The sequence below is a fragment of the Tenrec ecaudatus genome, chromosome 1 (assembly GCF_050624435.1).
Source record: "Tenrec ecaudatus isolate mTenEca1 chromosome 1, mTenEca1.hap1, whole genome shotgun sequence".
In the NCBI taxonomy this organism is placed as follows: domain Eukaryota; kingdom Metazoa; phylum Chordata; class Mammalia; order Afrosoricida; family Tenrecidae; genus Tenrec; species Tenrec ecaudatus.
The window spans coordinates 100,140,728-100,156,936 of NC_134530.1; the positions used below are offsets into that span (position 1 = coordinate 100,140,728).

At 38.7% G+C, this 16,209-nt stretch overlaps 1 protein-coding gene across 1 annotated transcript in view; it reads right to left on the reverse strand.

Annotated features, from left to right (window-relative positions):
- The window catches only part of NEGR1 (neuronal growth regulator 1), a 663,072-nt gene that overhangs the window by 444,902 nt on the left and 201,961 nt on the right, over window positions 1–16,209 (reverse strand). The gene's annotated exons all lie outside the window — the stretch shown is intronic.

Consider the following 16,209-nt stretch of genomic DNA (forward strand, 5'->3'; position numbering starts at 1 on the left):
TGTTTGTGGGAGATTGACAGGCATTTTTTCCTGCAGCGAGGCAAGAGTCCCAACCACCAACCTTTTGGGATCAGACAACTGCATATCCATTGCCTCACCAGGGACCCTTCATAAAGATTACAGGTTTGGAAACACTATGGAGGTGTACCACTTTTTCCCCTAGGGCTGCTGTGAGGAGTGGTCTACTCCACAGCAATGGGGAACTTTTTGTTTTCTTTGACTTCCTGAGCTCCAATGAACATCACGTTGTTTTCTCATGAATAAGCTGCAAATAAGCAAGTTAGTTTACAGCAGGACTCAGACATTATAAGTGGTCGGCATATCCTTCCTAAGTCTTCTGTAAAGATAAGAGCCCGGACAATCTCGTGGAGCAGTCTTGTTGCGTCATACAGAGTTGTGCTGAGCCCGGGATTACTCAGTTTACTCAAAGGCAGCACGTTTGAGTTTCTGGTTATTCGCAAGGAAAGAGGCTGATTAAGCACTTGGCTGCAGTCTTAACTAACCAGCCATTTCACAAGCGAATAAGATAATGATGTGCTATTGTGGTGGTGGTTGGAGGGGGGGGGCATGTTTGATGTCACCTAGTCAATTTTGACTCTGAGCCACCTTGTAGGACAGTTTATAGGAACCCAAATACAATTAGGCTTCATTTTAAACATCACAGTACCCACTGGTGCCCTTTCTAGATCAGCGGTTCTCAACCTGTGGGTTGCGACCCCTTTGGGGGTCAAATGACCCTTTCACAGGAGTAGCCCAACACATAATAGTAGCAAAATGACAGTTATGAAATAGGAATGAAAATAATTTTATGGTTGGGAGGATCACCACAGCATGAGGAACTGTATTAACGGGTCACTGCATTAGGAAGGTTGAGAACCACTGTTCTAGATCCTTATAAGATCCATCTAAAAAATTTGCATGGAATTTTCTCCCATCGAATTCTACCAGCACAAGAATTAGCATAAACTTCACAACTAGGATGAAAACTTCATTTTACAAAGATGAAGGAGGCTTGGTGGCACAATGGTTAAGTGCTTGACTGCCAAAAGAAAGATGGAGTACCAAATCCATGCACTGCTCCACAAAAGGAAGATATGGCAGTCCATTCCCTAAAGATTACAAACTTAGACGTCCTATGAGGCAGTTCTGCCCTTTCCTATAGGAGAGTTTTGAGTAGAAATTTGCTCTATAGTGCAATGTTGGATTGGGGGTTTATTGGTAGACCAAGTCATTCCTGTGTGACCTTTCCTTGACAGTGACATCAGGATGAAAAGAAACTAAGAAAAATGAATTTCCAAAATACACACATAAACAGCCCAATATTAGCCACTATCTTCTGCTCAAATTTAGTGTACTAAGGAGAGATATATTTAAGAATAACATTTTAAAATCAGAATATCAAGTTCCATTAGGAAAAATAAAGGCTGGGGATGTTCTCTTCTGTAATGCTTGGTGGGTTGCTGTATTTTAAAAATATGGGTGAGTTCTTTTCTCTGAGCATAGTGGATTATCTTTTATATTGGTTAATCGTTTCACCAGGTTCCTTGTTTTGTCTCCCTTGTATCTTAAAATAGTAAAAATATTCTTGCTTTCATTATTCAAATATCAGGCATTAAGAGAGCTGAACACAAACAATTTTCAAATAGCCTTCCTCTAACTGGATAGAACTGAAGGGAATTTTGGAAACAAGATAAATGAAAGTTAAAATTATTAAGAAAACTCTGTGAACAAAGAGGCAATTTTAACCGTGTATATAAATTACTGGTGTGCAATCTTATGGTAAAAGTTTAAATTGCCATCATGATGTAAATTCACTCATTATATAATTATCCATTATGTAAAGTCATTATGGAAACTCACAAAAGCTCCACATAGCGTACAGCACCACAATGGAACCAGACCCAGAGCTTGTAATCTGAAGATCTGGTATTGTTCAAATGTCATCAGCCTAAATTGCAGGTTTGACTGAATTTTTTTTCTTCTTCCCATCAAAGAGCAAAGTGCAGTGTCAGGCTTGCAAACCTGAAGCCGGGATCTTGAAGAATTACAGTGTTTGGGCGACGTGCTGCCAGCTAGCGAGGCACACACACACTGCTTCTCTATCGGATCACCCTGGGTGTTGGCCCAGCACTCAAGCGTTCCAAAGAAGACTTCCTTTCACACGGGAGGAAAGATAATGGAGTTGAACACACTAATAGAAATCAGTGCTTGCTAGTTTGTACCTATTGTGACTTGAATTATTTTCTGAATTATTCTAAACAATAGATTCCAGCAGTGCATTTTTTAAGCTACTAATTCTCCCTTTTTGTAGTCTCCTATTTTTCCTGATAATTAAGATAATTTCATCTTAAGTTATCATGTAATTCATTCCTCCAAAGGCAGTATAATGTGGCGAACATGTATATCTAGTAACTCAAATATGAGATTTGAAACCAAAACCTCTTTTATAATATCTAAGACTGAATTAGCCATTTTTTCTTAAAAGACTAGATAGCAACGATAAAGGCTTTGTGATGTTCAAGGTGTAAGACGATCTTAAATACAAATACATCTGATAGAACCTCCTTCAATAAGGACAACGGCAACGAGCAGCTGGATGATGGCAATGGAAGATTAGCATGAGGCCATGATGGCCGTGCTGCTTAATTTATCATGGAGGACAAAACAAAAATAATTGCCACAAAATCACGATTGGAGGCAGTTGAAATCACTGCCACAGGTGAGACTAAGCAGTAGGACGAGGCCATAACTGGGCAGTTGGACCTGGGCAGACTAGAACGGCTTAAGGATTGTCTCGGGGTCCTCAAGCCACGTTAGTTGTAGCAGGCCTCCAGACCCTGCAGCTCTGATGGCAAATCTGCGCGCACACACCCTCCCTGCCTTGCTTGGGATAAGAGAACAGTAACCTACTCTATCGGAGGGCAAAGCTTTTTAAATTGTTGTTTAATGGTTAGAAAGAATCAAATGGAAGCTGAATTTATATTGAGACTGTAAACCAGAGCCTTCCACAAACAAGTGCTTAGAATTTAAACTCAAACACAGTCTATTGAGTCAGTTACTGCTGTTGAACTCTGTCTCTGTACGGTGAAAAGAGGAGACCCGAGGGCTTCCTGGGTGATGCATGGGCAGCGAGTAACACGATCAACAGTTTGACAATGCCCGCTTATCAGTGCTTTTACAGTTGAGGCTTTCTACTCCGATAGAGAGGCATGGCTGTGGCTAGGTGTGTTCCAGGCAGTTCTGACCCATAACAACTCTGTGTTCAAGAGAAGGAGACACTGTCCGCCCCAGTGTCCTCTGCATCTGTGCATTTCTGAGACGATAACTCTTCACTGAAGCAGACGGTCTCGCCTTGCCCATGAAGACCGGCGGTGGTTTGGAAGTCGTTGTGGTGAGCCATCTAATCTGTAACCCACTATCGCCCTGAGCACGTCTTCCCTGAGGTCCAGTCTCAGAAACTCGTGGTCGGGCTGGGGAGCAGTTCTACTCTGTCCTGCAGGGTCACTCTGAGTGAGTTTGCTTTGGATGGGTATGCCAGTATCCAAGAAGCCCGTATAGCTTTGTGGGTAATGCGCTGGGCTGCTAACCACAAGGTTGGCAGTTAGAACCCACCAGGCTCTCACAGGAAAAGGTTGACGCTTTCTATTCCAGTAAGGTCAAGGAAACTCACAGGCGGAGCTCTGCCCATTTGATAGGGTAGCTGTGGGTCAGAATGTACTTGATGGCAGTGTGAAACCAACTGTGCCAAATATGAATGTACAAATGAATGAGCACAGCTGTGGCAAAGCAAGCAAGCACACACAATCCTTATTTAGAAAACTAGACAACAGGCCCCTTTGGCTCACAGGTCTTATTTTGCTGAGCCATGGTCTAATATTACTTGATTTTGTTTACCTTATTGATACTGAAACAACTCTCATCAGACAAGTTCCCGGTCCTTAAATCCCCCACTTTGAAAAAATCTGAACCATTTTTAATGGAATGGTTTTATTATATATTTTTAGTTCAGACAAGTCATGGAAAGAAATACTTGTAGAAAGAATGAGAAATATTGCTATTAATGTTCATGGTTTCAATACTTTAAATTCACAAAATTATTAAAAATTAACTTGTGGTTATTTCAAGGCATCTTGATTGTTAAATAACAACTGCTATGCTTAATCAAATACTATTTTTTTTAAATTCAGACAAAAATGTGAAAAAGCAAAAGGGTAATAATTTTAAGCTAAAGGAAAAACTAATGAACAGAAAACACAAGGAAAAAAAGAATTTCCTCAAGTAGGGTATGGGAACTTTCATAAAACATATATTAAATGTTTATATATAAAAATGTCCACTTTTAGAAAGATATTTTGCCATTCCTTCTGCAACTCCAGCTAAACATTCTGAATAGTAAAACAAAGACATAACTGAAAATAACCTGACAGGAGATGAGCCAGTGAGGAACATCTAACCCTGGACACCGTGGTGAGTCCCGAGTTCTCTTTTTGCCTTCCGCGTCGTATCCTAGATGCTGCAGGACGACTGGGAATCTAAGAGGCCAATATGTGCAGACAAAATAAAAGCCCCAAGAAAAACCTGGTTTCTATAGCAACCACATCCGAATGGGACAGCCTCGCAAGCCAAAAACACAGGGGCAAAGTATAAAGAAGATTCCTGGGATTGCTGCGGTGTGGACACCAATCTATTTGGGCGTTAAAATAATGTACACTGCATATACACCCTGCACTAAGAGCTATTATCTGAGTTTGTAAAATGTATTGTAGTTATAGAAAATGTAACCATGGAGGAAAATTGGCTAGAGAGGATATATGGGACCTCTTACTACTTTCCTTACACCATCCAGTAAGCTTATAATTATTTAAAAATTAAAATTAAAATGTTGGATTCCTTTGTCACACATTACGTAAATACTTTTAGTGCTGTGTGCAAAAGAAGAATCATGATATCCATCTTGGTTTTGTTTTCAAGCTTAAAAGAGGTAAGTATAGGCAAATGTCTCCCACTCTACGCAGGATACAGATAGTAATAGTCAATCAATATTAGTTATACAATGCAGGCTAAAAATCCATTGGCATGGTTATTCTTTGGTTTTCTGAGAGTAGCCACATTGGAGCTATAAAGCAAATGAAGGGTTTTTAACTGAGCTACTAACCTCAAGGGCAGCAGTCAGAACCCACGAGTTGACCATGGGAGAGTGATGAGGCTGTCTTCCTTGTTATTAGTTAGAATGTTGGAACTCCAAAGGACTGGTTTTATTCTGCCCTATAGGGATGCAAGTCACCGAGTGGACTCGTTGGCAGGGAGTCAGTGAATTTAGGGGTACATGTGTGTACTTTTACTAAGGGCTAGGAGTAGTAAGGCACCCTAAAAAGGAACACTTATTTTTAAACCTTAATTTTTAGCTATAAGCCGTATGGGAAGCAAAGAGAAGAGCATTCATCCAGTGAATGCCATTTATGGGAAGCCCTACTCTGTGCCAGACTCTGTGCTAACCCCCTACGGTAAAAAGATGCATGGACACTCTGTGTGAGCATTAGGTCCTCTAGTGCTATGATCCCTTAGACAAATAAAGTCAGCACCTAGAATTCAGATGATTAGGTCCACACTAGTAGTGCTACAAGGTACGAGGTGACTCTGTAGAAGAGAACACCTGGCTCTTTCTGGGACGCTGAGGGATAGTGTTATCACTAATCCGGTCCATGCCCTTGAGCAGCAGAATGAATAATTCCAAGTTAGAGAAGAAAATAGAACTTAATATATCAAAAGTTTAACTAGTAAGGAGACTGACAGCTATGCAGACTGTCTTAATTGTATCCCATAAGAAATCAGAATATGTAGAGAAAATATACTTTTTACTTTAGAATTCCCACTTTATGGAAGTCATGTACAGATGTTTTACATTAACTCAGGTTTCAGAATAGCCATGGGACAGAGTTGTGGACCATAAGCAACCGAACAGAACAATAAGTTTCTGTAAGTCTTAGGCACATCTCAGGGTATCTCTATGACTTTTGGTCATTAACAGGAGAATAAGATTCTGAGTTAGTTGATATTCTTATCCAACCTGTTTGCCTCTGAGCAATGTAGCCAGTTATAAAAATTCCACAGAGACTGCCTTAAGTAAAGTAACTTAGGCTAGCTGTGTTAAGTAACTTGGAATACAATAGTTTCATGAAATTTGAAGGGAAAAGGAACCCTTGGAGTTTGCCAATTTGATAGAGACAACAAACATTCCAAGTAGACCGAAGAATTGCATGATAACTTTGTTGCTGTTAGTGGTAGCATTCAACCCTGTGACAGAGTGACACTGCCTCATGACAGCGACATTGCATGGGAGGTCTTTCTCCTATGGAATCATGGGTAGGTTTGAATTGACAACATTTTGTTTAGCAGCCGGGAGCTTGTGTGAATATAAATTCCAAAACCACTGTCACTGAGTCGCTTCCAAGTCATAAGAATCCCACAGGATAAAGCAGAATGACCCATGGAGTCCCCATGCTGTGTTTCCTTCTCCCGTGCAGTCCACGGTTGAGTTGATCTGCTGACCTCGCCGTCTGCAGTCCAGCTTGGAATCCATGACACCATCAAAGCTTCTAGTATACCAATGGGGAAGACAAATCTCTAACTGGTCTAGCCAGATAGGATGCTTAGCCATGCCTCCATTTCTAATATATATAATAAATATATATATATTATGGATTGTTAGAAGAGCTGTCAGAGCCCCCAATACATGATTTATTAATTAAAAAATTGAAATAAAGGCGTCTGTAGGTCAAAGACCTCTAGCATATTGGTCTAATGTATTTTTAACAAACTATTTTATTGGGAGCTCTTACACGGATTATTATAGTCCATAGTTCCATTAGATCAAGCATAATTGTACAATTGCTACCATCAACATTTTCAATACATTTTCGTGTCTTCTTGAACTCCTTTTATCAACTCCTCTATATCCCCTCCCCCCACCTTATTTTCCCAACTCCTCAATATTATTACTCTTGATCTTTTTGCCATAACTTCCACCATCCCTTTTATCCAATCATCTAAAATTCTGATGTTTGTTCCCTTAGAATAAGGTTACACAATCATCATTGCTGTCGGTTCTCCCTTCCTCTCTTCTCCATTCTGCTCTTCCTGTACCCTCAGGGGGTCATTACTCCCTTTACTCCTTCTGAGGGACTTATCTATCTTGAATTTCATGCATCTAAAGATCTTGGTTGTACCAAAGTACAAACACAGGTCCAGCAAGATCATGATGTAAAACTAAGGCCATCAGCCTGTGCAATCACGAGTTGTCGAAGGGATCAGGTATCAGGAATCCTCAAAACAAGAAATCATATCATTGTGAATAAGGGGGAGTGTGGAGTGTAAACCCAAAGTCCATCTGTATGCAATTGAACATCCCTTTAAGAAGGGTCGCGGGGAGCAGACAAGCCAGTCGGGGTGTGATGTAGCAACGATGAAACATACGACTTTCCTCTAGTTCCTGAATGCTTCCTGCCCCTGGTAACCCCTGCCCCCACTATCATGATCCCAATTATACCTTACAAATATGGCTAGACCAGAGGATGTACACTTGTAAAAATAGAACTAGAAACACAAGGAATCCAGGGTGGATGATCCCTTCAGGACCAGTGCTGAGAGTGGCGATACCAGGAGAGTGGAGGAAGAGTGGGTTGGAAAGGGGGAACCAATTACAAGGATCTACATATAACCTCCTTCCTGGGGGAGAGATAATACAAAAGAGGGTGAAGGGAGATGTCAGACAGGGATATATATGACAAAATAATAATTTATAAATTATCAAGGGCTCATGAGGGAGGGGCAAGTAGGGAGGGAGGGGAATATGAGCTGATGCCAGGGCCTTGGGTGGAGAGCAAATGCTTTGAGATTGATGAGGGCAATGAATGTACAGATGTGCTTTACACAATTGATGTATGTATGGATTGTGATAAGAGTTGTATGAGTCCCTAATAAAATGATTTAAAAAAAATAGAAAAAAAAAGAAATGTGGGACTGAGCATGAGGAAGCCCTGAAGCCACCAAGGCACTCCCTGGATGTAGTCATGTATGAGCACTTCTATATCTGGTCTTTTAGCCTTGAAGGGCTCAATAAATCTCTTCTTTTGCTTAAAAAAAAAGAGTTGCATGAGTCTGTAACAAAATGATTTAAAAAAAGGAAAACTAAGGCCATACGTTCGGGAGGAAGACATTTTAAAGCTATGCTGTTGTGAGTTTCATCAGTGCTCCACTGGACCCTAGCTATACTGGCCCTTACAGATAGCCTTTCTCTGAGGGGCTGTCTCATGATTTTACATGTGGGCTTTGGGTCTCCACCTTGCCTGTGTTCCTTCACGTCAGTTTGATTACCATATATACTTGTGTATAAGCCGAGTTCTTCAGCACATTTGTAAATGCAGTTTGGGGAGTAACATTAGGTGCCTGCACTGATGTTTGAGTTGGCTTATACTCAAGTATATAGAGTACTTGTTTTTGAACTTCTGATACTCATCCCTGTTGCCACCTCATGATCCCACAGGCTGGCACGCTTCTTCCATGTGGGCTTTGTTGTTTCCCTGCTAGATGACCGCTTGTTTAACTTCAAGTCTTGAAGACCCCAGATGCTACATATTTAATAGCCAGCACCGTCAGCTTTCTTCATATTTGCTGATGCACCCATTCTGTCTTCAGTGATCATGTCGGAAAGGTGAGTATCATACATTGCCACAATATTAGAAAAAAAAATATTGTGCTGAGGTATGGATTTAAGTAGAGGTTTAATGTCCATCTGATTGCTTAATGTATTTACTTATACACATGTACACAGATAAATATATACCTATCTTTATATATTTATATATTTACATATATATATTTATACTTATATAGATGTATCACAAATAGTCATTTCCTCTATTTGTTGTTTCTTTCCTCCTGTCCCACTATCATGTTCTAATATCTGCACTTCCCATTATAATTTAATCATCCACAGTTTGGACCCAGCTAATAATATTAATGATGGGTATAATGATCACTTATACCGCCCAAACTGTGAGGCTCTTATTTTACTTTACTTGGTCGATATTTTTCACCACTTAACTGCTACTGGAAAACTTTTCGTTTCTTGTGTTCTTAAAACCATGTGTGTTTTGGTTCTAGTCTTACAAATTTGATTACATTTTGCATAACCTCTTTCATAAAGTGCTAAATAAGTACTTTGAAACTAAAATACGGAGTGTCAGAGATTGGCTTACGATGAGAGAGACTTAGAGCCTATGAGATGGGAGTGGTGATAACAATGAAGTGGTTAAAGACACAGGGGAAAGAAGCAATTATGGATGAGGTTCTGACAAAGGAAAATGGATGGGCTCTGGAATAAATGTGAAGAAATGGGACCAGAGTTTTCAGACTTGAGAAATTGCTTGAACTCCTATGAATAATTAATGAGAATATCCTATAAGCTATTATGTATATAATAAATGGACAAAATTTGAGACACATGGCACAATATTTACTTCTTTTTTTACTTTAAGGACCTGAAAGCACCTTTGTCAACTAACACGCAGCACCATGTCCTGATGGTGCTATGGGTTAGGCACTGGGCTGCTAAGTGCAAAGTTGGCAGTTCAAACCCAATAGCTGCTCCGCTGGAGAAACATGAGGTTGTTGGTTCCCATAAAGATTGACCATTTTAGGACCCCTATATAGGGCCACTGTGAATCAGAATTGACTTGATGGTGATGGGTTTGGGGTTGATTTTGCTAGTGTCAATTTCTCTGAATTTCTAGCTACCAAACACAGAAATGAACTAAGGAAAATAAATTAATGTATGAGAAAATGAATAATAAGTGACATTTTGACAGGAGTCTTCAAAATGCTGTTAAAATTGTTCTTTTTTTGTCTCTTCTTTTAAAATTTATATTTTAACCTTTCCTATTTTTTTCTGACTCGATTCAAATTTATTAATATAATAATGTGTGATTAAGAATTTTATAGTCAAATCAGGTGCTTATGAAATTTGTTAGTGCTCTCTAGAAGGTCGACGTGATGATTATCTTGATGATAATCTCCTTTACAGTGGTGTGCGAGTTGTATTTAAGAGTCTTAACTATAGCCCTGGATTTTATGATGAGTTTAGAAATTCTATTTAGTCAAAAATTGAAATATATTTTGTTATGTATTAATAGCTAACTATGCCATGAATGTTGCTTAATGCCTTACAATTATCCCATATAATTCATGTAATAATTCTGTGAAATAAGTACAATCATGTTTCCCATTTGATGTTTATGTCATTAGGAATTTTGTCTACAAAAGATAAAGTGTTAAGATAAAGAATTGAGTCTTAAACACTATTCTGACTGATACCCAAGTTCATTATCTATGAAATGCTAACAATCAACTGTTGTCTCAGAGATTACCTAGAGAAATAAAAGAGAAGCATGCGTGTCATATCAGGAATTTTGAGGAAACTTTCAAACTTTTTTAACATATTAGAAACTAGTTGTTGCTTAGTGGAAGCAGTAGTATTCAGTGTAATTAATTATCCATAAATTCATCAAATTGTCCCCTTATATTTTTTCTTGGGGCATCACAGCATTTTTATTACAAATACTTTTGTATATATACCAGAATCTGGGCTGTAATGCAGGCTTGTGTTGTTACTTGCCCCTGAGTTCATTCTGAGCCCAACAGAACAAATCATTGCTGTATGGAGCCAGTTGTTGCGGCTATTGTATCTATTACTCTCACTTAAGTCTTTCTTGTTCACTGCTCCTCCATTTACCAAACGTGATGTCTTTCTCCAGGGACTGCTCCCTCCTGAGAGCATGTCTAAAGTTACTGAGACAAAGTCTAGCCATGCTCTGGCTTTCAAGGAACATTTGGGCTGTACCTTTTTCAAGATAAATTTGTTCAGGCTTGTTAAATGAAATCAAACCAAAAATGGCCTACTCTTTGTTCTGAAATTTTTCATGCTCCTGTGTTCTAATGGACTATTGTAGGAAGGATCCTGGATCTTTGAACTTCTGGTACTTTCACCATAAAGCTAATGGACTGTATTATATCTTAAATTATTGTTGTTCAAACCCACATTGCAAAAAAGTATCAGAAGTATCAATATTTTCCACCAACATCATAATGCAAATGCTTTGATCCTTCTTCAGTCTTCCCTATTCCCCGTTCGCCTTTCACATGCATAGGATGCAGTAGTGAACACCATGGCTTAGTTCAGAGGCACCTTAGCCCTCAAGTAGCATATTTACTCTTACATAGTCTAAAGAGGTCTTGCGCATCAGAATACCTAATGCAAAATGTCTTTTGATCTTGGATTACTGTTCCCATGAGCATTGATTGTGAATTCGAGTAAGCAACAAGCCTTGAAAACGTCACTATTTTCTCATGGTCATCCAGTTGGGAGGATGTGGGTGTTCCTTACCTTGCCTTGTAATCAACAAGTGCTTCGATCCCTTCTCACACTCATGAAGCAAGATTGCATCATCTGCGTATTATGGCTTTGAAGCCTCCCTCCAATCCTGACACCACATTCTTCTTCCCATAACCCATTTTCTCTTGTTTACATGTGCTTACTATAATCCAGCCTCGGTTTCTTTGTGCTTATTTATTAACTCATAGTGGACATTTTCACAATATGAGTTAATTTACCTAGAGGGTAACTACACTAATCCTTGCAGTTGCTGCCAATGCTATTCCCAGAGGACATACCCAAAACCCATCAAGTTGACTCCAACTTTAGCTACCACATAGCACTGCTTAGAACTGTCCCGTTGGTTTCTGTACTGTGACTCTTTATGGAAACAGAAAGTCTCAACTCTCCCCCAAGGAGCTCTTGGTGGTTTCAAACTGTTGGTCTTGTAGATTATAGTCCAACACGTAACCACTATGCTACCAGGACATACGTGGTGTCATTCATTTAGGTTCAAAATTTTGAGGTGAGGAGGCATGAATTATTCAGAAAAAGACAAAAATTGGCAATGATAAGAAAGGCTCAGGAAAATAACTGTTTTATATTAAATAAACTGAAACAGCTTGGCAACTTAATGTAATACATGATCACAACTTAATGTAATACATTATCTTGGGCTGAATATTTCATTGGTGAAAAATGTTCTAAAGGACACTATTGGGTCCTTTTAAAAGACACAATAAAGCATTAGACTGTTTGGACCATAACAAACTATGGAGAACCTTGACAAGAATAAGAATCCCAGAATACAACTTAGTGCTTATTCAGAACCTATACATGGATCAAGATGTTGTTGTGCAAACAAAGCAAAAAACAAGAAGGTATGCAGCAGAGATGCATTTTCTCATGATACATTTTCAATCTGTATTTGGAGATAATCATCTGAGAAGGTGGATTATATGAAGAAAAATGCAGCATCAGGGCCTGTGATATGTAATGACACAACCTTGCCTCCTGGAAATGAGGAGGACTTGAAGCACTTGCTGATGAAGATCAAGGATTGCAGCCTTCAGTATGGATTACAAGTTAATGTAAAGAAAACCGAAATTCTCATAACTGGACCAGTAACTGACATCACGATGGATGGAGAATTGAATGTGTTAAGGATTTCATCTTGCTTAGCGCCACAATCAACGCTAACAGAAGCAGTAGTCAAGAGATCAAAAGTTGTGTTGCTTTGGTAAATTTGCTCACAAGACCTCTTTAAAGTGTTGGAAAGCAAGGATGTTACTTTGAGGATTACAGTGCACCTGACCCAAACCACAGTATTTCCAATGACCTCCTATGCATATGAAAGATGGATATTGAATAAGGAAAACCAAAAAGAATCGATGTATTTGGACTGTGGTGCTGGTGACGAATATTGAAAGTACCATGGATTTCCAAAAGGACAAATAAATCTGTTTGGGAAGAAATAGAGCCAGAATGCTCCTTAGGAGCTAGGTCACACAGAGTCTGCTCCAACCCATAGCAGCCCCACCCCACGCCCAACAGAAGGAGCACTGCAGAGCCTCATAATTGTTGCTGCGACTGAGCGGCTTGTTGCAACCACTATCAATCCATCTTTTGAGAGCCTTCCTCTTTTTGTACCATCCTTCTACTTTACCAACCATTTGCCCTTCACCAAGGACTGGTCTCTCTTGACAACATGTCCAAATTACCTAAGATGAAACCTCGCCACTTTAGCTTCTAAGGAGAACTCTGGCTGAAATTCTTGAAAGACAGGTTAGTTTGTCCTTTTAAAGGCAAGAATGTGAGACTTCATCTCCTGTACCTTGAACATGTTGTCAGGAGACACCACAATCTAGAGAAGGACATCACACCTGGTAAAGGTGCAGGGCAGAGAAAAAGAGGAAGGCCCTCAAGGCGGTGCACTGTCACAGTGGCTGTACCAATAGGCTGACGCATAAGAACAACTGGAGGATGGCACAGGACCGGCCATTGTTTGTTCTATTGCACCCAGTGTTGCTATGAGCATAACAGCCAACAAAAAGAACAAGAGCATTGGGCCAGTTGAGGAAACTGGAACACAGATGGCTAATTTGATAAAAATACAGAAATTGTAAAATGTACTTTCACTGAAAACTACACTGTGGTCATGTAACAGGAAGTCCTCATTCCTTAGAAATCCACGTCCAAGTAACTAAGGATGAAAGTCCATGCCCATGCTTCCAAATAATTCAATTAAAAACACACCTACCCACACATGCACCTATATGCTAGACACACACAGTGCAAACGATGAAGCAAAAAGTGTAATAATGTGATTTTTACAAAAGCTGAGTAAAACATGGACTTGCTTTACTTCTTTTGTATTATTTCTCCAACACATTTTATAAATTTAAAATAGTTTACCGAGTATAAAATAAAAAATACATATCTAAAAATAAAGTGAGTAAGTGAACTCTCAGGAAAGCAATTTATTCAGAATTTTCTTCGCAAATATGTCTTTTGGGAAGAAAATGTACTGAGTTGTTTGAACTATCAAAAGTACTAGCAACAATAATTGCCTCTGATGATATCTGTGATGTGGTTGAACCACAGACTCATTCTGCGGATTATTAGAAAGAAGCTCTGTGGAGCTATCATCCTTGTGAACATCCTGTTTTGAAAAAGTACATTTAATCATGAGTGAGTCAGCAAGAATTACCAAGGGTGCAGGTAAGAAGAAAATAATCTAAACAAACCAAACAGGAACAAGCATAAGCCTTGCTTTTCGTATTGACATGTAACATATCTGTGTCTGTTGTAATAGCGCTCAGCATTATTCAGATTCTGTCTACTGCTTTGAGATACATTGTTTTAAGTCAGAGCAAAAGAGAAAGATCAGTTAAGATTGCATTGTTTAATAAGAAAAAGACAGGTAAATGCATTAAATTGACCGCTTTTCAAATATATATATATATATATCTTGAATAAAGTAAATAGAATTATCAGATCTGTTACTCAACACCGAAACTTCACAGTACTGTTCATTTAAATGTAAATAATTAATACATTAAAATATAGAATTGTTAGAAACTTTTATTACAAGTTTCAACCCAATCAAGTCTAGCTATTCAATTGGAATTTACTTTAACTGGTGAATAGCAATGTTAAGTTCATTTATTTGCTTGGTATGGTAGTACCAGTCAAATGAATCTGTATGTAGTTGAACTTATAAAACCAATATGTCTTTCTTCAGTTTATAATGTTATCTATTATCATTACTGTAATAATTTCAATAGCCAGAATTCATAAGGTATACCCGAACACTTAAAAAGAATATTCATAATTGCAAGGACTACAAAGCATGAGACTTAAGGCTAAAATATTCATCCTAAATTACATGGAGATAAAGATTATGTGCTTCATTTCTTATTTTATAACAATGAGACTGCTATATCAGATTTAAGTCCCCGAAAAATGATTAAGAATCAGCTTTACATTTGCATATCAATTTATATATTTAAAGCACATTTATGCTTATTATTTTATTTCAGTCTCACAATAGCCCAGGATTATTATCTTTTTCATTTTGGAAACTAGGAAGCCAGCTGAAAATAACCAAGGCTGAGAGGTTTGCACAAGGATTGGCTGAACTGACGACCAGAGCCCACGTGTCCTGACTGCGAGTCCGGAGTTTGTTTCGCTGACACCCGGGGACTGCTGCTGTGCCTTCCGTGACCATCAGCCAGGGCTCGCGTTCTTGTAGCGGCTCGAGAGAGTGCAGCGCTGGCAGTCAAGAGGCACATTTACGCTCCCCAAATATTACAGGGGCCATAATGCATATTATATAAGTGTACACTGCTGGTCTATTGATTTTTTCCTCATATCAATAGTAATACTGAGCATATGATGGGCTAAGTCTCTTTAGACACACGGCATAAATGAGGAAATTGAAAGACACTCTTAGGGGTAAGTGATATTAAAGGAAGCATTAGCAGATAAAATAAATGTTCCATTTGAACATCTTCTATGTCTATGTAAAATGTGTTTTTCTGGTTTTTTTTAAAGGAAATTTCATTGTAATATCCTTGGTGAGGCTATTTCCACAAAAATATAAAACAAATAAAATAAAATTATATTTATCTGAAACTAAGCAGGGTGTTATGTGTGAAAAGAATCATTTCTTCTTTCTAAGATAAGCTCCAACTCCTATGAGTCTCATGCAAACATTTAAGTTCTATACAAGTTGCTGCATCTGTCAGAGCTGTGGATTACCCTCGACTTCTTTAGATTAACTTACTCTGTGGGAGGACGTCCAGTGTCACAGAATGACCGAGGATCCACCAACACACTACATCCCTTCAATCCAGCTAACGCTGTGATTTTGTACAAGCTACTTAAATTTGGGTTTTCAGGTCTGTCATCAGATAAAACTTAGACCCAACCCCCTGATTTTTCATTCTAAACTTCAGTTTTAGATGAGACTCTGAAACCTTATAATCTGTATATTTTTATTCTATTATTTTATTTTAGGTGTCACGCTTAATTGTTACCTTGTGATTGCTGATTGAATAAATCTCTTACCCAAGTTTAAATAAAGATTTTTCTCTTTATGGTGTTTCAATTTCAACCTTTTGTCTAGTTTTTTTTCTGCTTGAACCAGTATAAAAAACAGTGAAAAGATTGCCCCTAAGGATCAGAAGACACAGGTTCCATTCTGGACTCTCAGAGAAAATGATCATTTACCATCTGTGGCCATACATACTGTACTTAGTGGTTAAAAAATAAAATAT